Genomic DNA, 24476 nt, shown 5'->3' with positions numbered 1-24476 from the left:
CAGGGTCCAAATATCCTCCTAACCTGCAAGCAATTATGGAAAAAAGTGCTGGCTGAATAGGAAAAACCATGGTGCTAAAATATATTTAAATCCTCTCCCCTCCAAACCTCAAAATAGCAAATGCAGTGAGGCAAATGGCCTATTCTGAATCACAACTGTTTAGTCTCCCCAGTTTATAGCCCTAGTATCTGCCATAGAGCAAAGCTGTACCCCAGTACTAGCAATGCTCTGAAAATCAGGCAGCTCCACAGAATAAAATAATACATTTTTATACGCAGCTGTGGTTTAGGTGGATTGTGGCAGGTCATTCTTGTCGTATCTGCCTTGATGTTCTCTTATTCTAATGAGTCCTGGCTACAAAGTAATGGATTCTGTGACCCTTAGTCAGGTAATTACTTTTTTAATTTTAGTTTTCAAGGGTTTCTATTCAGACTTCTTGGGCAGATGCAGAGTCTGGCCTGTCTACTTCTTGGAGAACATGTGTTGTCCCAGCCGGGTATATTTTTGGCCACTAATTTTTCCCCTGGGACTCTCATGGAAGTCTTCATTTCACTGTGGCAGTTAAAATCACTTTAGATGCTTCTCAGTAGGGAAGTACATACCCTATCTCTGTTTCATAGCAAGTAAGTATCCTCTGGGAATTCAAAGACCTTAACCTGTGATAGTACAAGCTCATTTCTTTTCCCCTTTCTGTTTTCATTGTATGTCCTGGATGCTGCCCTCAGTAACCTGCCCTATCTCAAAGTTGTTCTTCACAAAATTAGGAGATATATTGCTGCATTTTTAATATACAGTACTTTGCACCTCCACCAGAAGAGAGCTTCTTGCTTTCACGTAGTCCCTTGGAGTTACCACTTAGTGTTATTATGGTCTTTGCTCAGGGTAACACTAGTCTGACAGTTTCTCATTTATTAATGTTGTTAAAAATGTTAATGAACATGACATTTATTATTAACATAACATTCTTCAATTACATTGGTACAGTCTTATCCAGCAAAAGCAAACCTGGGCCAAGTATATCTTTAAAACCTCTGCAGATGTGCCAATGCCAGCCAAGGGTGTGACATTTTTTGTTTTTTATTTTTACAGTTTTTAAGAACACTTCACACTGGCAAAAGCTTCAGGAAAACACAGCTTATACTGGCATCAAGTGATTTTTGCTCATATAGCTTGCCTTGTTTGCAGAACTGTTTCAGGCTGGACCAGAAAAGAGCTCTTTGGCCAGCACAAAGTGCATGTGTGCCAGGCACAGGCAGCCTAGCCAGGCTGGGTCACATCAACCCACAAACAAAGACTTCATCAGACAGTGCTAATGAGGAGCTACAGCCCCCTTAGCTGACCCTCATTTACCTCCAGTAAGCCCCTTTTTGGTTCTCATTAGGAGGCTTCACCATTATAACTAGGTGTTGGCACACCTCTCCTGCCTTCGGTTTGTAAAAGATTTCTTAAAGTTCAGGTCCCTGAAGCATGGAGTCTGTAGATGTCCTTTCCCCACAGAGGAAATTCCACACTACACTAAACAATTGCTGATGTGCCTGTTCTGCTTGCATGATCTGCTTCTGCCTTCAGAAATAAGGAAATTCCTTGCCATTTTTTCTTGGTATCCCCTTGATGCCATCTCAGAAGCACAAAGGCTTTAGATCAAGACGCAGTGTCTGATGTGGGAGAAGAGTAGAAGTTCCTAAAGAAGGATTTTTCATTTGTTGTGGGACATTGCATAAATCCCTTCTTCTGAAGATGGAGGGAGACTGTGTAATAGCTCTACCTGTTGTGATAGAGAAGGACAACTGTTCTCTGTCTTGAAGAACATGCCATTTTTCTTTTGTAGAGCCCCAATTACAGTTTTACATTTTCTGCACTGTTTGGGGGTGAGAGTGGTCTGTCCCACCCCTGAGGTCAGATGACAGAAGAATCATGCCTTTCCTGAAATACTTTTGAAACCAGTTAGTACTCTAACTGCACAAGTATCGTGCACTGAAGTACACCTGGGAGGCTTTTTACCTCTGAGATGGCACTTTAGGTCTCTAAGCAGCTACTGGACTATGAGGTAGTGAGATCTTGCCAACGGTCTCACAAAAAGCAGGTAAATCCATAACTCCTGTGCTAGGGTAACTTTCAACAAGACTCACCACATATTTCTGTGGGAATGTGCCAACCCCATATAACAGACCCTACAGATTTTTCAGCTTGGAGAGCAGCAAGAACTTGCGTGAACTTTATTGCGTTTTACATCCCCAACTTTCATTGTGCAATATTGGACCTGGCCATCAAAGAGTTAATGTGGGCAGAAATGTTTGATCTTCTACTTGAACTGGTTACATTTTGAATTCTGATACTGTTACAGTGAAACTGTAAATTTATCTTGAGGTAAGCCAGCAGAAAGGCACTACTTTCTACTTACTAGCAGCCATTCTGTTCCTTAAAAGAAATTTGGGACAGATGTGTCTGTCTTTTTATTTCAGTGAATGCAGGGAGAAAATGTATTTCATTTCTTATTAAATAAATTTGCCTGTTCATCTCAGTATGTGGGACTGTCAAAGTTTATAAATTTGGCAGTATTTTAACATGATCATTCTGTTTTCCTTTAAACCAAGTTATTAAATTGATATATTTTTATAAAAAGCAGAGGCTGACGGAATATTTTTTTCCATCTTTTGACTGTTAAGGGGTTTTAAGTAACACTGTATCTTAAATCAGAGTGGCAGAAAGATAAAAACACTTCCAAAGGCTCCTGAAAACCTACTGAAGGATGCACAGGGTAGTTTGTTGCAATATTATTTGGAGGGGGGGGTTCATGTTGTAATGCAACTTTAACTAGCTCATGCTTTCTTCTGGGCTCTCCTCACCTGGCTGCAGGATAACCAGAGACAACCTGTTGCAAAACCCTCTCTCACTTCTGCTAAGGTGGCTTTAAATTTACAGTTACCATAATGGCCCTTTACATCACCTTCAGCAGTGGTTAATCTGGTGTAAATGCAAATGCAGTGTAGACCAGACCCTGTGATCCTAACTCAGGAATGTTCCCCTTTACTTCCAAAAAGACCCCAGTTCCTCTATAAACTGGGGAGTCAGTTTTATATAGGAAAGAAAGGAAAGACTTTTTTTTTCCCCTGATCTTTTCAATTACTATGAGAACACTGTAAATCTCTAACAAAGGACATCAGGCATTTCTGTGGGGAAAAAAGTGAGAACAAAATGTTACTAATTTATGGAAAGGAAGATGCAGACCTGGAAATGGTGAAATCAGTTGGTAGAGAGCTGCTGGTCAACTCTTCTGCAAGGAAGAGTGGCAGGTGCCTGGCACAGGACTGAACACAGCTCCTGGAGAAGGAAGAAAACAAAATCAAAAAATCAAACCAGTGCAAGAAGGTAAATCAAGATTTGTATTGTTCCATTGCTTCTGGCAGTCAAATCTGTTTAGTTACATCCTCAAGTACTTTGTGTGCTTGACTCTCCTCCAGCCTATAATGGTTCAGCACATAGGAAGGACCACTGGGATGGGAAAATCACTCAAGGCTCCCATTGGCATCACTGGGGGTGGAGTCAGAACCAGAATATGAACATTCTTTTAGATCACATGTTGCTAAGAGTTTGCCCAAAAGAGGTCTCTCTTCCCATTTCTCAGGGCTGAACAAGTTTGAGCTCAAATAAAATTCTAAAAGGAATTTCCATCTGATGGGCAAGTTCAATATTTTTGGCTGTGATGCCAAAATGGGACAGTGTTTGGGGATTCTGGAATTTTCTATGGGCAAAACTTTTCCAATATTGTCAATCCAGGGACCTGGAAATGTTCCTTTAGACGTTTTTAATCAAAAGAAGGTGTTTCACATGGAGAGAAAGAAGATGTTCATTGCATCATGGGATATGTCATCTGGGCAAAGAACAGGCCCCCTAGTTACAGCTGGGTACATGGGGGAAATCTAGTTCAGTTCCTTGAGAAGTCAGGCAAACATAACTTAATGTTAACTTGGTCCAAAACAAAGCTTCCCAGCTAGACTCCAGTAAGATCCCATGAGGCTGAAAACATTGCTTCCCACTCATAATCCACTGCTGATTTGTTGTGTGGTTGGATGTGCCTTTGGATCAAGTGCAAATTCCAGCAGTGGGGAAAACAGCAATATAATAACATGGACAAGTGCTGGGGTTGTGAAAAATGTGCTTGTAAAACTCAGTGCGTGTTCGGGAGCAAATCTCTTGTGATATTTAGCCTGAACTGGTTGTCTGCACATTGCCATCAAATGCTCTCTCTTCTGCTGCTCTCTTGTGCTAGAGTAACAGCTTCCAGGAGCCATGAGACAGTTATCCCAGCCTCAGCACTGCTTTCAGATTTTTAATGGTCATCTCATATCTACCCTCTGTACAATGAGAGTAATGCCATTTGCCCAGCTCTGTGATGAAATTCATTGACATCCTATGGCAGAAGTGGTGGGAAGTGGGCCAACTTTTAAAAATGTATTGTTAATTTTTTTTTTCCTAGTAAATGAGATTTCTCACTTTCTCCTTCTCATGTCAGGACCTGCTGCAGGATAGGAGGCAAACCACCAAAAGGAGATAAATCCATCTGCTGCAGTTGGATGGCTTGTGTCCTCTCAAGCCGGTCAAGGTGATCCAAGGGGCTCAGCTGGACATGAAAACACGAAAAGGTGCCGTTATGAACTTCCTCATGGCATGGACAGTAATGAACTGCAGTTCTGAGTAGGAAAATGGTGAAAAGCACAGTCAAGCCAGGGTCAGATGAGCCACAGCACTCCATGGAGCAGGGAGCTCACACAGGGAGGTGGGACAGTTTGGCTGGGGCGCCTTGTCCAGGATCACTTGATGTCATATCTACAACCAGCGCTTCTTTAGTCAACAAAGGCAAATAGCCTTGCTGTGAAGAAGAGACCCAACTACTGGCAATGTGCTTCATTTTAAAGTGGCTGGCCATGCCATGCTGGAAAAATAAATAGAGAAAGAGTGGTAATAGTTTAGCAGAGAGAACAACAGGTTTTCCACCTCTTATCTAGAGATAACGGTGGGGCATCAAAGGGGTTTTTTTTCACCCTCTTCCCAGCACCTGTCCTTATTTGTTGAACAATTTATGGCTCCATCTGAAGTATTATCCTGCTAAGGGCAGGAGGTATTTGCAGTGCAGCCCAACATAATCCTCCCCTCAGAGATTAAGGCTATTACCTCATTGATGCTCCTGGTCTCTGCCAGCCTTGGCATAGCCCTGCACGGCATCACTGCAGGGCTGCGGCACAATGGCTCACTATGCTGCCATCTAAGCCATGGAATGCTTCTCCTGTCATTCCTTTTATTCCTGGAATGACATGACAGTAATCATGGATAATGAATTCTGTTAATGAGATGACTTATTTCAAAAGTAAATAAAGCTCAGGTGTCACGTGAATGAAAAAAAAGAAATGTGAAATATCCGCAAAGGTGATTTTGTCAAATGTGCCAGGGGATGAAAAAAACCTCACACACGCGCTGTGTTGAGGGAGCTGTCACTGTGTGGGTAGGACTCCAGAAGCAAGAAAGGAGAACAGTAAAGCTTAACTTCATCCCTGGTGTGAATGATGGATTGCACAACCACTCATGCTCCAGTATAGATGTAAGAATTTTACCCCAAATAACCAGAAAATCTGAGCTATCCTTCAGCTTTCAGCACTGCTCTTTTTTCACCCAAGGAGGGAAAGGTCCCAGGAAGATAGCAATGGGGAATTAACCTCCTGGAGAGACTCTGTGGGCCCCCTAACCAGAAGGGCATCCAGTGTGTGGTGAGACTACTCCATCACAGCACAGCCTGTAGGTCATCCTGCACCAGCCTTTCCAGAGAGCTCCGTGTGGATTCAGGCTGCGGAGAAGCTGCCCTGCTGTTTGGTTGTTTAAGATGCAGCTGCAGAAGAAAAGAAAAGCAAAACCATGGCTTGATTTATATCTCTTGGTTATTTTAAATCATTCTCAAAAGAAACAAACAAACAACCCCAGACACTTTTAAACTGAACCATTTTAAAAATGGCAAAGTGCTTCTATCATTTTCAGTAATTAAAGCATGAACAAAAATTAAAAACTCTGCTGGCTCTTTTCATTTGATGATTTTGAAGCCTATTTTTTTCCCCCCTTGCATACTCCTTGCATATTTCATTCCTTGCAATCCTGTCCCCATTAGTGGTGATGACAAAGCTCCCATTGCTCCCCATGTGTGGGAGAATCACACTGTAAGTATGGATTTAATCACCAACTTTCAAAGTGACTAAAAAGGCAGATAGATGGGATTCCTGGGGAGATTTTCAAAAGTGAAGTTTGACATCCTGGTTCTTTTGATAACGTGGCTGCTCTTTTCTAAAACATTCTGGAGAGGCTGCCCTTCTGGGGCTAATTTCAGGTATCCCAAGGTACAGCTCCGTAACTCATTCCAGCGCCGAGCTGGCAGCGCTCCAGGCTGGCGTACTGGGGAGCAGGGCATGGCAAGGCTGCTCCCAAGCTCTGGCACTCATTTCCAGTCTGCTGCTTCCCAGGGCATTGCACAGGATGGTAGGGAAAATTTTGCCCTTCTGCTATTTCCCACATGGACAAAAAGTGCACAAACAGCCCCCCTGGAAATGCTGACTCATTATTTTCACAGGGCGAAATGTCTAAGAGCCCTTCAAATGCTGCTACCACGTTGGAAAGAGCAGATCAAAACTGGGAGATGATTCTCACTGGCATCTCTAACTAAAACCAGTAAAGGGCTTAATTAAAACACGTAAAAGCAGGATGTTCAGCACTGAACCATCTTGACTTGTGCTCACTATGCTCAGGTGAGTCCCTTTGTTAGCCCAGAGCCTTCCAGACAACCGACCACTTCACAGGGCATACTGGTCTTGCTCGCAGCAACAAAATGAGCATTGTAACTATTGCATTTCTTGATAAAGGACTGTTTTTCTGAAACAACAGCAGGTATTTTCAACCTTCTCTTATTTGTATGCTTTAGAAGGGAAAGCTGTGAATAGCATCCACAAATGACCCACCAAACAGCTCCCTTGCCTCATAAAAATTGATTTTTATTTTAATTTACACATTTCAGAAGGTTGTCTCTGAATACTAAATGAACCCATGTAGTTTAATTTGCTCATCAACTACAATTTTATATACGTAAAATGGTATATTTGGGGCAGTATTAATACTGGCAGTTGGATTCTGGATCCATATCTTTTCCTAAAGAAGTCAATGGGAAAATGCTCATTTAGTTCAGTGGCAGTGAGGTTGGACTTTAGCAAACAGTTGTGTCTCTCTGAGCATGAAAAAGAGAGCAATGGCTATAAGGAGATGCACAGATACTGCTCTGCTTGCACTTTTAGGCAATCTGAAGAGGCACAATATACTTCCAACTAAAATATAGCAACACCTTATACAGCACTGAATAACTTTCCAGAACAAATACAATAAAATATTAAGGCATGAATGTATCTACTCATTAAGCAAAAGAGTGTTGCATGAAAACAATCTTTGCATATGGTGAGGTAAATTCTGTTGCACATATGCAGCCTCAGGGTATAAAAACTAAAGACTTGTGCTGGTTTTTGTGCTGTCAAGGCTGGAAAAAGGAGAGATCCTTATTAGGGCTTAGCTTTGCTGGCAGAAGTCCTGACCACTGATGCAAGCTCAGTGGTCAGGCTGTGCTTTTATCAGCATACCTTTTATTCCACTTGGTGGTAGTTTTACTCTGTTGGTCAAAAGTAAACTGGGGCCTTTGCGTATATGAGCAGGGCTAATTATCAGGGCTAGACTGAAGGAAGCAGCTGAAAGTTAATATACAAATAGAGAAGGGATTGTGTGTTTCTTGTACAGATTCCAAGGCACCAGTTCAGCCTGCACCAGCAGAAGCTGGGACCTGCCCACAACTCCCAGTACATCAAGCAGTGGCTTCCACCACAGATCCAGCCAGAGCTGATTCTCTTTGCAGCACTCACACTGCTAAGAAGCCCACGAGTTAGAGACACTGGCAAATTCATCAGTTATTATGAATCCTCTTCGTTTATTAACTGCTTACACGTGCCACAGCAGTAACTGTATGTGAAGAGGAACTGAGCCTGTGTTTGTGAAGACAACTCTGTGCTCACTATTGAAACGTCAGCTCCTTCCACTGACAGGGCACTGTTTTTCATAAACAGCTTGGAAGTTGCTTCATCTGTTGGGTTTTTTTTCATAATGGCTCAATGTTGATTGTATCAGCAAAGCTATTATGCTGAGCCCCTGCAGTAATTTGTCAAACAGTCATCTCCTGGCACATATATTTCTTATTTTTTTTCCTACAAAGGCGCTAATGATTACAAGTATGATTTATAACTGAGCTAAACTGTTATTGCTGGGAAGTTCTTAGTGCATTCAAGGAATCGTGACCTGTATAAAAAACAACGTTAAGAACAACAGAAGTTGATCATACTTCACGGAAGGAATGTATGACCTGTAGTCATGTTTCCTTTTACCCTGCCATGCTTTTTTATTAGATCTGGGGATAGTAACCTTACGTGGGTCATTTGTCGGTCAACTGCTCATCTCCACTGTTGTTCCAAGCAGGCTTCCCGAGACACTGCAGGAAGGACCGGATGATTTCTTTAAGGAATAGTGCTATTTATAAAATAAATGTAAAATCAGATCTCTCTTTTGCACAAGCGACGAGTTATGAGAACTCCAGCAGCTGTATATTTGTTGAACACCCGCCTCCTGTGAGTATAAATTGCACCTTACTGAGTAGAAATAAAATAGAGTCCACCAGAGACTTTGCTGCAAGGTGTAGCTGCTTGTCTATGGGCAAGTAATGACTTGCGTTTTCAGCTGCTCCTTAGTAAGAGCCTTAGTAATTGGAATCAGTTATTCAAAACATCTCTAAATGTGATTTAAATGGCAAGGATTTAATAACATAGAAAGAAGTCATTACAGAGGTTCAAGCAGGGGAGAAGGGAATTCCGTTTTTCAGAGCGGAGGGAGAAAAATAAAGCAATTACTTGATGTAAAGGCCAGAAACAGGACTCCTGCTGTCACAGAGAAATCAAATCTGTCAGCAATTAGTGGGATCTTAGGAGGCAAAGAACCCTTCAGTGTTGAACAGTGAATAAGGGGTTAGCAATTATATGAACTGATAAAAGAGTTCTGGTTTTCAAACAGCAGGTTAACAAGGCTTACTTTTTTCATAACTTCATGCAGATGTGATGAGTCACCCTCTGTGTCATTTTTCAGGAGGACTGTACAGAAAGGTAAGAAAATAATAAAGTACATTGCATTGCTGTAGCATCCCAGATGCTGCTAACTTAGCTACTGCAAAATTACCCCAACACAATGATGGGACCAGCCCCAATGGCTGTCAGGTCTCCTGGGGTCATGGCAGTAGCTTACTTTACTCTGTAAAGCCTTTGACTTTAAAAGTTCTCTTTGTCTTGCACATGTGGGCCGTTGTGTGACCAAAAAACCCCATTAAATAATTATAATCAGGTCTCACTTTGACATCAGAAATACTCAGAAATTCTGGCAGCAGGTATTTGTACCCTACAAGATTGATTCTTGAGTAGAAGAGTTCATCCAGGGAAATGGAAATGAGAGTGATTTGCATTTTAGTCTCAACTCTGAGTGATGTTTTATGCACTGTATAGACATTACATGATTTATTTGCACAAACGAAAGAGTATTTGTAGGAAATAGAAAGATGAGGGGAGGTTCTCAGTATGTCAGAGCAGCTGAGGCAGAACTAGAACCCCAGATCACAGGCTTTTATTTACTTTAATAGAGAACATTAAGAAACAAGAAGCAAAAAGAGATTAGGAACACCATATATACAGCCTGTACCTTGAAAAATTGATAGGGAAAGAGTGAGCTTCGAAGACTTCACCTTCATCCTAGCCTATCCTATTTTGTACACAGGCACCAAAGTCCTTCAGGGAAAGGGCAGGGAAACAAAGGAGCTCTGGCAGTTTCAAAAGGCTTTCTCTCTCGACACAGAGGGATGAAGTGTGTCTAGACTGAGATGCAAAATCCTCCTGGAATGCCAAAAGAAATCAGGGCTCTTGAGACTCGCAAAGAAGGCTTTTCAATGGGATCAACACAGAGAGCATCACTTTACAATCATTTTTCTCTAAGTGCTGGTCCGTCCACTGAAGGAAAACTCACATTGGCTTTATGTTGGCTGCTTGGGATATGATGTGTCAGACTCCTGCAGGCAAAGACAGTGGGATTCTGAGCTCCTCCAACCTGGGGAAGAAACAAGAGTAGCCATTGCCTGGACAAGTTCTACTGAGGCTTTTTCCCACTCCCAGCCAGAAAGCTGAGCACTGGCCATAGACAAACCATGATCTGAGGCTCCAGGATGGAGCTGGTGCAGCTGGGCCTGGTATCATACTGCATATCACCTCATTCCTTACGTTGCAGAGTCAGGCATCAGCTCACTTCTCATGATCCCTAAAAACAGGGATGCAAGGTAGAGCTATGCAGGCTTTGCATTGTGTTAGCATGTTGTTGGGGGTTGTCAGGAAGGTAAAGCAGAAAAAGGTAAAGAAAACCTAGAAAACCAAACCCCTAGCCCAGTTAAAGATTTCTCTTACCTAAAAATCGTATGAAGGCATCCTGTGCAGAATGGGGAATGGGGGCAAGAATAGAAAATACATTTCTATTGAGAAGGTGCTACTAGCCTCCAAAAGCCATGCAAATCATGTATCAAATCTACATGGGAGGAATGTCTGAAGGAAGCAACAGATCACTCCTGCAGCCTAGGCAACTTGGAAAAGCAACATTTCATAACAAATTTGGATATATACTCTGAGAATGACTAGAAAACCCTCAACCTTCACTCATTCCCAAGTGATGTTTAACTTCAGTTTTTCATTAATATGTACCTTAGGTCCTCGGGAGTTTTGGAAACATCCTAGTATTAAACAAATTCAAAAGACCAACACAAAAATGCACACATTGGAGGATAAACTTGCATCATTACGTGCATGCATATTTATTTTAAAAAAATAGTTCAAATTCTTTTAAAGAAAACACAGTTTTCAGGAGTTTGTGTCTCATGCAGTGATCTAAGCAACATTATTTTTCAAAGTGTATTGCAGGTGAATTTATATGAGCCTGTGTTTGTATATGGAATGATGGTGGATGTACAGGGGATATTATTTCCTAACCCTTATCCCATCAGCCATTCCTTTTTCCTGTGCTCTTCAAGAATTGCTTGAGCTGAATATCACACTATCTGTGAAGAACCCCTTTTCTGATCCCTTGTGCTTTCTCTAGGATGAAGGGAAGCTTCCAAGCAGATTAACTTTCAAGTGAATTCATCAGGTTGCTCTGACCTGGGTAAATCCTGTGCATGTCATATCAAAAAGCTTGAGATGATCACTTCCCATTTCATCCCCTTTTGAACCCCATCCCCCGTTGCTTTCTGATCCATGCATTTTTTGGACACGATGTGTGCACTAACATGCAATTACCACTGCTCTCAACAGGAATTCACCTTTGTTATCTTGCCAGATCAGGCCTTGTTTTAGGTATTTCACAATCTCACATCAAGGAAGCACTAAATAGTTAGTGCCTATTGAGAAACAGGTGCATACATCTCATCAAGGTGATTTTTTACACCAATCCTTTTAATCTGAGAACACTGAGTTGTGAAGAAAAAGTGATTATCAAAAAAAAAAAAAAAAAGAAAAGAAAAGGCAAAATCTTGGCCTGTGTGATGAACCTAGATGGGAATATAGTGATGAGTGTTACGTGTTTGACACCTCCTGTTTTGCTTCCAGGTCTTGGCAGAGAAATATCTCCTCTAAATCCAAGTGCAAGAAAATCACCCACTTCCAAGAGATGTTTGAGATGTGCTGAGAGCTGCTCTCAGCTCTGCAGGTGAAAGGAGGCTTCTCCACGGGCTGTTGCAATAGAGCAGGAGCTCATGTCCACAGTTTTGGCAGAATTTCCTCAGCTTCTGGTCCATGTCTTAGAATTTCTAAAGGATTTTCTCTCTTATTTTTGGAGAGATGTATCCAAGTTTAGGAAGAACAAGACTCTAATTTCAGTTTGAAGTTTTGAGTTTCCTGCTTCTCTCAGAGCAGATTTATTCAAGGACAGGATTTATTCAAGAAAATGCTGCCAGAAGCTAGCAATCTTGCTGGCAATCCAGCTGTCTTTGCCTTCTTGTCTGGGGAAAATTAGTAGCTTCTAGGAAAAAGCTTTGATGAAAGCCAGCATGACTTCACTTTTCTTTGAACTTCTTTAGTTTGGCTTCAGGACTGAATGTGGCACAAGGACCACACTTGTTGACTTGCTTGTTTATCACTGACAATGTTTAGATTGTTATGGTGATATAACAGCAGGTGCTATCTAAGAGGAATTAACTCCTTTATAGGGCACATAATGCCCCCTCCATGGATCAGAGAGTGCCTATGGACCACCTGGACCATCCCTAAAGAACAATTTACTCGTATTCCTTTCCAAAAGCAGCTCTCTGAAAACGCAGCTCTCTGATTTGTACAGGACAAGGCAAATGCCATGAAAGCTTGTGTAGGTAGAGGGAGGGGAATATCTGTTTGGGAAGCTATTCTCTTCCTTTGCTTCTTGAAAGAGAAGTGAATTGAAGTGACACCAAAGAATTTTTATGTCAGACCCCATAGCTGCAATTTAGAGATGAATCAAGTCAAGTTGATGTCTTGGAACTTATAAGCAGAGAGAAGACAGTCACTTGGGAGCTGTCACAGATGTGGGGCTGTGCTGGGCTGGGCTATGTGATAGTTTCCTGCAGGTCATGTTGGTGCTGGGTGTCTGCAGGGGGGCCCGGACTTCCTCCAGGGAACTTGCCCCGACATCCTTGTGGGGCCATTTTCTCAATCTCTCCCCAGATTTCAGTGATTAAGATCTTATCTTCGGCAACTTTCATCCTGGAATATCCACAGAACACTTTGCAGAACAGCACACGAGATATCCATAGCTATTTACCACTTGGTAAACTGATTGCATCAGACGGGAGGAGGAAATTTATCTCCTCATGAAATATGATCTCATAAAAAAATCCCTCAGACAAGAGGCATTGCAAGGAACTGTGCGTGGCATCACTGCCTCCAACAGAGGCTGGAGATTTACTCAATTATACTGCAGTTTGCCTTTAATAAAAAGGATTTTTCGCAGACCAAAGCTTAAGTGTAGGAAACTGGGGGAGTGCCACATTGTCCCCTCCCTCTGGCTCGCTGCTCTGCACGGGAAACTTGGAGGGCAAGTTCCTTATCAGGAAGCTGGGGGAGAGGAATTCTTTTCAGGTAAGTCAGAAGCAAAGTTGCAAAATTACCTGTGCCAGACAGATAGAGGTCTCTACATTTCCAGAATTACTGTTTGTTTTGTTAAAAGCCATATCCAGATTGCAGATTTAAAAAAATAAAAAAATAAAAATCACCTTCCCCTGCACTTTCAAAAAACGCAATTTGTTGAATTTTACTGCCCTTGCCAACCCCAGCCCCTTCAATGTATTTAAGTTGCCAACAAAGAGCATCGTGATCTTGCTGACCCTAACATATTTGGCCAGTTTGCATCCCAAAAAGCACCAGGCAGAAGCAGCTTTGTGCCTTTCCCAGCGTTACTGTTGTGAGAAATAGTCACTTGAAGGCTGGAGCTGGAGCAGCCCTGTTGGGCATCCAGCTGGTTTCAGCTCCTGAGCTGTGAAAGGGGCCACTTGGGGTTCATTTCAGCACGAGAATCCCAGCTGAATCCTCCTGGCTCTAGTACAAGGCCTGGTTTTCTGCCTGGATGCTCAGGTCTCTCTTTCTTTCCATTGTGTTGCCCAGTGTCCAGAAATAAAGGATACCCAGCACATAAGGAGGAGGAGGAGGAGGAAGAAAGGATTGTACTTTGTAAAGGAAATATTTCAACTAGCTAAAGTTTAAATTGACTAAATAGGTATTTATTCAGCCACTTCACTTTAGGAGTTGTATTTATTATCTTACAAAATATCTTAAACAATGCTAGTCCCTCCTTTCCTCAGACTTGTATGTATTTTACTAATTTATTTTTGAAATTACTGCCTTGTTCAAAAACAAGTTACAATTTTCTACATAACTGTGACGAGAAATAGACTTCTTTTTAAAACTGAAAGAAAAAGTGTTGTCATAATTATTTTGAGCTTGCAAAGTTTAAAAGGGTCAACTATTGCTGTGAATGTAATGGTTTTTACATCCAAATTGTTTTAAAGGGATTCTGAGAAACCCCTTGCTCATCCAAAAAAAACAAGATCAAAACCGTCTCAGAAAACACTTCAGAAATTATTTATTTTAATGTAGAAGAAAAGCAAGGGCATTTTAACTTAATATTCACTTGTTGAAGACTATTAATATCTACTAAAATTTCAGCAGCAATAACAGAGGCAAAATCACCTTTGCTTCCAGGCTCCCAGTGCATCATTCTTCATGCAGGGCTGGCCTGGGAGCCTCCAGGGGAGGAACCCACATTCCAGATAAGGGCAGGCACACAGCCACCTGCAGAAAGTCCTTACAGAAGCAACCTTCATAATATATACTGCTCATTAACAAGTCAAGTATTTTAAATGAATACTTTGCCAGCTCATTTGTTTTCATTGGGGAAGAAAATCTTCTGCAGCTGGATTCACGTAAATCACCTTTTTGTGATGGGCTCCTGATGCCAGGAGGCTTGTTCCAGTGGAAAAGAATCCCCCTTGGCTCCAGTCATCTCTGGTCAGGTCTCTGTTTGGCTTTTTTTTAGTTTAGAAACCAGAGCCTATCCATCATAGTAAGACTTTGTTCTGAGGCTGAGATGTGGACACATCAGCAGCCTCAACTGAGATAATAGCTAAGCAGGTGGTAATTATTGTGATTAACCACTGTTGCTTACCTTCCATTTCAGGGGGCTGCTCAGCTTTAGAGAACCCCTTTAAGGCAGTGCCTTACCTGGGCTTTCAGTGGGAGCCCCTCTAGCTATTCTGGGGCTTGTCACAGTTTGTAAACTCTTTCTGTACAAATGATGATGTTACTTGCATATATATGTTGTATACAAGTGCATAGATATTGTATATAAATGTGTATATATAGAGACTGTATATTTATAATATATAAGACAGATATTGTATAAAGCCCCACATATTTGTTGTATATAAATATAAAGCACCTAGCTGAAGCCCTCTCATATCTGTTCAATAATACCAGCCACAACACTTGCAATCTAGTATTTTCTAAGCTGTACCTGCAGTTACATTTTTCAGCAATTGCACAGACAGACAGAAAACTACCCACAAGCACTGCTCTTTCCCTCTGTTCACCTCAGGGCTTCCAGCTTGGCTCCTCCCTGCTTCTAAATCACTGTTTATTGCTATTTTTACAAGAGAAGATTAATGGACATAAATGGGCACAGGTAATTCTGCATTGTTCGAAGCCTCTTCAAATAGCACCTGCTGTAAATTCTTTAGGGCTCATTATCTCTGCAACACATCTTGGCCTTTAAACAGTTTGTTCAGTGGAGGAGGGGGTGTGAAGGGTCACAGTGCCCTGGGAGCTTTTCAAAAGCATCTCTCGGGCTTTATGGGTGCTCTGCCCCTGGTTGGGAGGGTTTTGCTTTCCTAGGTTCTCAGCCAGACTGGACTTTGAACACCCCTCTGAGCCAGCGTGCCTCTTGGAATGAACCCTGCTGCTCCAGGGTTCACAGAGGCTGTGGGAGAAGTGCCCGTACTAATGGTTTTAGACATTAACTTTTCCCTTTGTAATTTCCTCTCCTTTGGTACACTCAGCTCTCAGCTGAGCTTTGTTCCAATAGCCTGGGGGGGCATGTGACATCACTGAGATATAAAACACACACACACAAAAAGAAAATGCTTGAAAAATCGCAATGACATGGTTGTGTTGGTAGCTTGTGATTTTACAAAATGAAATGTGCCTAGACAATGAAAACTGAGCCAAGATACTGTATTTTCCAAGCAACCTTTTTAGCCTTCGAAGAGGTTCCTTGGAAAAGCTGCACACCAGTAAGCTACCTTCCTGATGCAATCATTGCTTGCAGTTCTCAGAGGAAAAATACAATGCAATGGCTGGCATTGCATTAAGTCAATGGGCTCCCATTTCTGCAGGTCAAGATGGATGGACACCAAGAAACAGCAAGTGGAAAAGCCAAATGGCAGCAGGCACGGCTCTGCACGGTGGTCTGGGTGTGGGGAAGGGGCTGCATCTCCAGCATGGCACACACTGAGGGTCCAGCTGGGGAACAATGCCCCACGCAGGCACTAACGCCTCCGTAAATCATCCAGGTTTTCAGGGATGCAAATTAGCTGTGCCAGTGCAGAAAATACAGGAGTTCTGTGTCTAACTAGTTGCAGGTGGAAAACCATGGGCAACGTTTCAAGAAGTGGCTTTGAAAGTTGGCCCGTTGCGACCATAAACAAGAAACAAAAGAGCTTTACAGTATGTACTTACAGCTTTTAATTTTCGCTCCCTGTTCACAGATATCCGAGTATCTCGCACACTCACGGACAAGTATTTTGATTGTTCAGCCCTGGTTTTACATTTAATAGCCTTGCTACCTTCTCCCCACAGCGATCACATTCTGCTCCCACATGTGGAACAGTTTACATTTCTCTTTTGCATAGAGGTGGAAGGGAGTCGGGCTCGGTTTTCCTGGGGAGGGAAGGGGCTCACTGGCTTTGAAGCCCATCAGGAGCCCACTCCTACTGCCACAATATTGCATGAGAAGGGAAGCACTGCAGAGAGAGGCCTGGGATCTAGGAGTGCTGCCTGAAAACAAGATTTCTGCCTCTTCAGCAGCTATTTTCAAGCCTGGTGGCACCAAACAGTCATTAACAACTGGTGCAATTTTAGAGCGACTTGTATTTGCACATAAGGACAAGGACTCATTATCGTCATCATCTACATGTTGTTGTTTTACATAACAGCTGCAGTAAAGCAAGTGCACTTTGGTCAATAGTTTCATTTATAATAAAGTAATAAATTAGCAATATTTTTTCCCTTGACAATAAGTTTTATGCCAAGATTTCATGTAGCTTAAAGCAAGTTGTCAATTAGGCTACTTAAATTAATTTTTGGCAGCAGTTAATTGGAGCCTAGAGTCTTTTGTCTTTAAACAGCTAATCCTAAACAAGAAAATACAATGATTAAATGTTTCTTAAACAATATTATTCACAGAATTTAAAATATAGCATTTAATTAAGATTTGGACCGGTTAATTTTTTTTTTTTTTTAGAGATTAATTTAAATTTCTTCAAATAAAATTGCTACCATGACTCTGATTAAACTGGCTTACTGCAGGGCTATGGTCTGAGACCATCCAGCACTCCTACAGGAGTGCCTAAAGGCAAATTATTTTGGGTTGCTTTCTAAAGAGACATATTTGTCCTCTCAGAGAAGCAGGACGTTCCCATTTGGAGCTCCCAAAGTCTAAGAGTTGTGTTCACAGGTTAAAAGTGCTGTATTATTACACTCAGGTACTGGTAGATATGCTAAAGAAATAAAAGACTTCAGTAAGGCTTCCCAGCATGGCCAGCTTCTGGGCAGGAAACCAGGATTTCTTAAAACCAGAAATCACAGAGGTTTACTTCAAAGAGGCCAATAACCAAAACTTCAGTCCGAGGTTGTGATTAGACTAATGTGCTTCATGTCAATGAAAGTAGAGCAGCTAGAGAGGGATCTCCCAGTCTTGATTTTTCCAATTTTGAGAATATGCTGTGCTCCTGGTTAAATGTACCACACAGAATAATGATCTGCAGAGACATGAGTCCTGATAGAGTAATATTCCTGGTTGAGTCTCTTCTTTATACCAACCATCAGTTATGGAAAGGAGAAAAAATTAGGACAGAGCTCTTTGCTACATTACACAGGAGTTAAGATTAGATTATTCTAAGTCTCCTACTGTGGAATTCTGAGAGCTAATTTGAAGTTAATGAATTAATTAAAGAGCAAAAACAGATTATGCATTTTAAATATTAAGTATATCTGGTCACCTTCTCATAATTAAGGTCTTCAGTGTCTCATTCTTTACTGGCAGGGAATACACATCATGAAGACTTCATATATTTAAGAACTGGAGCAATAGCCTGTTACTTTAAGTACCCTGCACGTACCTAATCACAGAAAATAATCTGCTTATAAGGAATGAGGCAGAGACATGTAGCAAGAGGGTCCCCAGCTTTAGGGTAATGCCAGATCTCACACCATATTTCCTTTTCTTCTAGAGAATGAGTGTTTGGGGCTCCAGGCACAAAATGCACTGTTTAAACTAATTTTCCACCCAGCTCTCCCACTACCACTGCCACCATCCAGATGAAGGGGAAGCCCATTGCTACTGTCTTGTGGTGGGAAAGCCAATTGGGACAGAACTCCTGGACAAGGATGGCAAGTGAAAGCAGGTAGGAGTAACCCAAGCTGAACTTCAGTTGTTTTGTTTTGTGGTTTTGTTTTGTTTTAATAGGAATTGCTATTAGGGAAGTATCTTAGTGACTTCTTTCACAGGAGGTCTGCAGTACTTTCAGTCCCCTGTATTCAGAAAGTCCCTCCTCATTTATGGGGTTTTCAGACAAAGAAACATTGGGTTCCTTAATTGATGTCTTAATGTGTTTGAGCCTTTGAGCTTTGCATTCTTGACCACTTCTTTGCAGCCAAGTAGCTAGAAAATTCCCTTCCCTTTACAACGAAATGAAATTCAAATGCATTTACAGAACTCCAGCAACTGGGTTCAAGAAAACCATCAACATTCATGAGTCATCCTAAAACCACAAGGGAAGCTAAGAATGCTGCTCAAGGCCGTATGTCTCACAAAGAAAGTGCATTGCTTTTTAACTGGAAGCACTGAGCTTGGTTGGTATTTGAAAATTAATAGGAGAGATTCTCTTACGATGGTGTTTTCTTATGTCTCAGTGTCATGCAGCACAGCAGAGCTGAGTCAGTCTACAAAAAAAACCCAGAGGTGAGAATGACTGAAATCAAATGAGAAATGAACGGGACTGTTTCCATTGTCCAAGGTGACTGAAATGCAGAGCAGTCTTTTCAGTTATTTAAAACCAATTTTGCTTCACTTGTGAAAAACTGATTTCTGGTTTGAAACGAAATTATTAAACTTTTAATGAAAACCCACACATTGGAAAGATGGTCATCAAATATAGACTCAAAATGTAGTATCAAGATCAAATGCTTACTCATGGGCAACTGGTGAAAAAACCTTGAACTATATAAATTAAGAACAGATGCTTTAAATTAAAACACATAAATTACCGATGCTGATATTACTATAAATTTCAATGATGAAAATACATTGCTCAAGACTTTAAGGGAGATTCTAAAGGTTACTTATAGGAGTATTTTGCATTATTAAACAAAGTGTCACCTGAAGAAGTTCCCTGGAAGAATGTAGGAGGTAAAATATCTCAGGTTCTTGTGACAAGATGCAGCTACTATTGCTGGTTTTATTCTGAGTCAATGCTGTGTAGATTAGGCATTTCTTTATTTAGCTTCTAGTGTGTTTTCACAGTCTGAACATAGAGCCCTCCTATTTCCAGCTGGACTTACATGTTCTCCATGTCTCCTATACAGAGGACACAGCTGGAACCAGTAATATCTCTGCAGATGAACTGAACTTTAAAGTGCAACCCCTGTATCATGCTTCAGGCTGCTTAGTGTCTTTCTAACCCTTGGGTAATTTGGTATTATTTCCATTAAATAATGCTCAAGCCTTGTGTGCGTGTATGGAAAACCTCCACGTCCTCAGGATAGTGCATTACTTAAAAATACCATTTATCTGGAGTAAACAGTGAAACAAAAGCTATGTTTATAGCTCATTATTTCAGAAGGGTGACATTTACCTCCAGCTGGAGTATTAGAATTTTCTGTTGAGCAGTTTTGGTTTTGAACAGTTTGAAACAGCACAACAGTGTTGAAAACCATATATCAGTATAACAAGCAGATGTTATAAATATATAAAATATGTGTATACATGTATGGCTGAACTATGTGAGTGCACAAAAATATATATATTCTCACACATATATGCATGTGAATTTAGACATTTTCTTAACTACATACATATGAAGTACATTTTATTAAAAGAATCCAAGTTTTCATATATTTATTCTAGCTGTTTATATGAAAGCTTGTTTCATTTTTTTTAAAACCATTTTCAGACTTTTCTATTAACTTCTATTATGACCACCCAATATTTATATTTAATATTCTATATCTACTACACTGTTTCTCATCTAGGACTTTACTACATGCAGATGAAGAGTTGCTTAAAGAGGAGAAAAATCAACTCATTAAAAAAATGCACCTTTTAAATACTGTAAAGTGTTCGTTTTGTGGGTTTCTTTGAATTCTGTTTGCACCATAATTTTTGACAGTGATACAATCAGTGGGAATGCAGTACCAACAACTGGCTTGACCAGAGGTGGCAGAGGCAAAACCAATGGAGATTCCCTGATATTTTTCCATGTTGCATTATTTGAGGTACTTGCAATCTTGATTTAGAAACTGACTGCAGAGTCTTTTTCTGATCCCTCCTCCCACAGACACCAATTTCTATTTCTGTATGAAGGGAGATATTTTTACTGCAAATTGACATGAGCTTCTTGATGACTGAACTACTTGAAGATGATTCATTGGTTTTGGACATCCAACTACCATTAATTTACCATGGGATTGGTTGACAATCCCTTCAGGTATCTTAGGAAGTATTGAAAAATCATGTTAGAGAAGCAGGAATTTATACACTGGGTGGGGTTTTTTTGTTCACTTAAAACACTTCTTGTAAACAGTAAAATTAGTTTCTTCAGCAGTGACAATAATTCATTCACTATCTGTACTGTTATGCTGTGTCTCTAAAGGCAGAACTAAAGTGACCTAACATGTTGGCAAAGCCCAGATGATTGCACAAGATGCTTTTTTTTCATATATAAAGGGGAGTTAAAAAAAAGCTTCCTACGCCAGGAAGCTCTACCAGAGGATCTTCAGTAACCCAATGATAGAATTTCACCAAGAGGGTGAAATGGCCACTGACTTCTGCTGTAATTAAATCACAGCTTCCAGAAAACAACCCGGCTAGAGAGCCCCCATTTTTCCTGATTGCTTTTACCCATGGATACTCACCAACACTGTTAAAAACTTACAACTTTCTTGTAACTGAAGTTCACCCTCCTGCAACATCAAAAACTTAATTGTCCCTACACCCCTTTTTAAAATATGTAGAAAAATGCTCAAGCTACAAAACTCTGAGCAGTTCTCCCAGGCAGCCTGCACTTCACCCTCCTGGTGACCACCATCCTCTGCCATTTCAGTAGAACAACCTTTTCAAAATAAGACCATGTATTTTCCTAATCCACGTTTTGTCGTTCGTCCTTTCAAGCTTATGCAGTTATTTGAAGTTGAGCTAACCTTCCTATGACCTTGAAAAGGTAAGGGAAAACCCTATGTTAACAATTCTTCTCCCTCCTTATTTGGGTAAACTAGAAGCCATGAGAGCCTTTTATTGACTTTCACTACAGTTTTCACCCTTGGCAGTACAACTGAACCTGCCCTGACCTCTTTTGACCAAGCGCCTTTGTCCAACAAACTGTTCAAAGCATCTTGCAGCCAGATGTGAGCCCCCACACCCTGAGTGTAAATGCTCCACTGTACAGATCTCCTGCTACCTCCCCTGGCTGCTCGTGCCGCCAGCGATCGCCTTCAGCTTGCTGCCAGCTGGCTGATTCTGAGATAAGACCCACTGGCCGGGTTAAGAAAATGACACCTGATCACGGGGCTGGTCTTGTTCCCATGAGCTGCACCCTCTCTGAAGGCTCAGTTGCATCTTGAAAAACTGCTCCACGCCGAAGGAAATAAAAGCAGCACCTTCCACAGGCCATGGGAAGAACATGTGCAGTTCCGCACTCCTGCCCTTCTAGCAGGGCTTGCTCAGCATGTTCCTCAAAGGAGCAGAAGACTGCATTTGTGACCACCCCAGCTACAAAGGTGAACACCAAGGAAGAGCCTCCTGAAAGCACAACCTTTATAACACAACCTGTCCATCTGCTTACAGCTGAAGAAAATAATCTTCTCATTTCTACATGGACAGTCACTTCTCAGCCTGCCTGATAACAGCTCCCAAAGATCTCACCCACCATCTCCTATTTCTCTACCTCAAAGACTGTCCATACAAACTCCTGCTGTCTTGTGGTAGATGTAGCAATGATCTACCTAGAGCTTAGTTACTTGGTTATGCAGCTAATCTTGATCTCATGGCTGTCAGGATGCAGACAGACCAAGATGTCAAACAGTCAACCAGAAAGAAACAAATACAGTCCGTCTGCCTTAACACTTGCACAGAGCTTACACTGACTTCTGTAGGCTTGGGATTAGATACCCAGGATGGTTAATAGCTCTTATTTACCATACCTAAACTTTTTTGAATCACACTTTACTTCTCACATTCATTCTATTATTATGTCCTAGATTTCTACAAGCAAGTACAGCTGGCTTTCCTTCCTGTTCACCAACCATTTCAACCACTTTCCAATCTTTTGCATTCTTATGGACACATTCAGACCCTGATCTCTAACAAAGTACTGCTCTCGGTCTTATTTTGATCCCGTTTTCATCTTCTTTTGGCTCACTTCAATGCACTTAGACATCCCTGTGTCTATCAGCAACAAATATTTACCAGAGCTGAAAATTTCAATGCTACTGAGGGCAAACACTTGTGCTTCTGCCTTCTTATTTACTCCAAGACTCTCCTTATGTTTAGCTGCCATCTCTGTCTCCTGGCTCCACTTGACTCTACCCAACATCTGGAAAGCAGATCTATCCCTGAAGTCAATCTGACTCACATTATCTGGAAATAGCCTGGTTCCATTATTACAAGACCTTCACTGCCCCGTTGCCTTCATGGCTGAAAGACATCTCAACCAATGGGGGCATGGATTAATGTCCTGAAGGGAAAATGTGCAAACCTTCTAACACTCTTTTTCTTCTCTGCATAAAAAAGCCATCAGCAACTGATGCTTCATTGTAATTCTTCAATTAGGCACTCAAAATTAATTTCTATTGCCTCCCAAAACGAGTCTCATGCAATAATGAGCCCACTCTAAAAATACTTGTTTAGTAACAAATCACTAAAAGTGAAAGGGTTGCTTCCAGATTTGATCTTCAAGCCAACCAAACTCCTGCCAGTAAGTACTGACATATTCTCACCTGGCAAAAATAAAAGTGGATATTTTTAAGTTAAAATATTCACATACCTATGAGATTTTAAGCCAGCTCTACAGGATGTAATATTGCTGATAGTCCTTGAAAAAAAACAACCAAAATATGAAACCTTCTTTCTCACCCCTTCGACCCCCGTCAACACTGTTCATTTGGATCAGGTGTTTTTGAAGTTTGCACATGGCAGTCTCATTTGCATTTAATGTCCTTCAGATTACTTCCTTTTTGTTGTGCTAAACACCTCTCTCAGTTGAGTCTAATTTGATGAGGTCATGCTGTGACTCCTGACCCTTTGGGTTCTAAATGAAACCATCTGACAAAAAAAAAAGTAAGCCTTTTGCCTGTTCATGGACATTTGATATTTGCAGATGTGCAGCAAGTTCTACAGACAGTTCTTTTGCCAGGCTAATGCTTGGCTGGAGAGGTGGAAATAAGTGAATTCCTAGAGAGAATAAAATATGCCAAAAATAAATAGGTCATGGTAATCCAGTCTCCACAGCTCCACTAGTTAAAATCAAAATAAATCAGAAGAAGTAAATATGACCATTATCTAAGTCAAGGGAAACCTAAAGGCCTGTTCCTAAAATTACTTAATATCTTGGTGTTTTCTTCAAATGTTTGTGAATGGAAACATCTGCATGGTTTGGCACAAGACCCCAGAATTGTTTGGTAGCTCAGATGTAGCCCATGGTGCATATGGGAACTCTCCACCTGCTTTGGGCTGATGTCCTCAACCCACCACAGCATTTATTGAAAAGCTGACGAGGTGTGTGTCTACTTCCAGTTGCCCACAGCCTGTGCTGCAGGGGAGGTTCAGCCTGGATGATCTCGCATCCTCAGCTGGCCTTAAAATTCTGGGTCTGTTACTATGGCTTTGAAATGCTCTCAAGCACTGATCCCTTCATTTCAGGGTAGTTTTATGTAGAGCAAGTCACTGGAACACTAACACATGCAGTCAAAAAAGAGCCAAAATACTATTCCAGACTTTTTCTGGCCCCAGAATAGATCTGAGTTTTACTAGAATATTATGATACTGGAAAAGGAGAAAAATAAGTTCAAAAATTTCTGTAGGATATTTTTTCAGTGTTCCTCTGCTCATCACCTGTTATTTTGAGAAGCTGGAAGCAGGACCATGCTCAAATAATATCTGGGCTGTAGCCAAAATACACTGGAGCTACCAGAAAGACCTCATCAGTGAACGTTGGCTGAGGCCATATATCCCATTTTATTTGTAACTCTTCCTATGCCAACCTTCCCCACTTCCACAAACACATATAATTCCTCCTGTGAACTCTCTGGCTAATTGTA

The 24476-nt window shown here is 41.2% G+C and overlaps 1 long non-coding RNA gene across 1 annotated transcript in view; it reads left to right on the top strand.

The window, feature by feature from the left end:
• The window catches only part of LOC127384658 (uncharacterized), a 32191-nt gene extending 26162 nt beyond the window's left edge, over positions 1–6029 (top strand). Inside the window, exon 3 of the long non-coding RNA XR_007889472.1 lies at positions 4514–6029. This is a non-coding gene — a long non-coding RNA (uncharacterized LOC127384658). The remainder of the gene's footprint in view (positions 1–4513) is intronic.
• The last annotated feature ends 18447 nt before the right edge of the window (positions 6030–24476 follow it).

The sequence above is a fragment of the Apus apus genome, chromosome 4 (genome assembly GCF_020740795.1).
Source record: "Apus apus isolate bApuApu2 chromosome 4, bApuApu2.pri.cur, whole genome shotgun sequence".
NCBI lineage: Eukaryota > Metazoa > Chordata > Aves > Apodiformes > Apodidae > Apus > Apus apus.
Note: the sequence above shows the minus strand (reverse complement) of the source record. Positions and strands in the feature narration are given on the sequence as shown.